This window comes from Myotis davidii, unplaced genomic scaffold (genome assembly GCF_000327345.1).
Source record: "Myotis davidii unplaced genomic scaffold, ASM32734v1 scaffold43, whole genome shotgun sequence".
Classification (NCBI taxonomy): domain Eukaryota; kingdom Metazoa; phylum Chordata; class Mammalia; order Chiroptera; family Vespertilionidae; genus Myotis; species Myotis davidii.
In genome coordinates this window covers 369,645-370,217 of record NW_006294590.1, presented here as the reverse complement: position 1 = coordinate 370,217, position 573 = coordinate 369,645, and positions in this window count along the sequence as shown.

The following is a 573-nucleotide window of genomic DNA, read 5'->3' as shown; positions in this document are numbered from 1 at the left end:
GAGGGGGGCCTCTGACAGCCCTGCCATGGAGAGGGGCTGCGGCCACCCCCCAGGACAGGCCTGCGGTGGGACCTGTGCTGAGGACCTGCCGGCATGAAGCCTGGGAAAGGCAGGGAGAGGACAGGGGGCCCTGGGCAGAGCTGCAGCCTTCGGAGCAGCCGGGCCGGAGCAGACAGGCGCCTGCACCCCCAGCCGCCGGCTCCGTTCCCCTTGCTGCTGCGGGCACCTGCCCGTTGGATAGCTGCCCTCATACCCTCGAGTGCACACACCTGTGTCCTCTGACAGCCGGGAGCGGTGTGCACCTGCTTGTGTCTGCACGTGCGCGTGCGCCTGCACCCGAGACCGGCTCGCCGTGGGAGCCTGTGGGAGCGTGGGCTCAGTCGTGCCTGGAAGCCGTTCCTGGGCCCCTGGCCCGGTCCTTCCCCAAACCCCAAAGGCTCCCCCCCAAGCTCGGCTCCCAGGAAGCCCCAGAAAAGGCCGGGGAGACGTGCTTCCTCCCTACCTTTGCGGCTCCTCTGGCCTCTCCACCAGCTGCTCCGAGGACCCGCGGCGTCCGGGCTCTCGGCCTCCTCG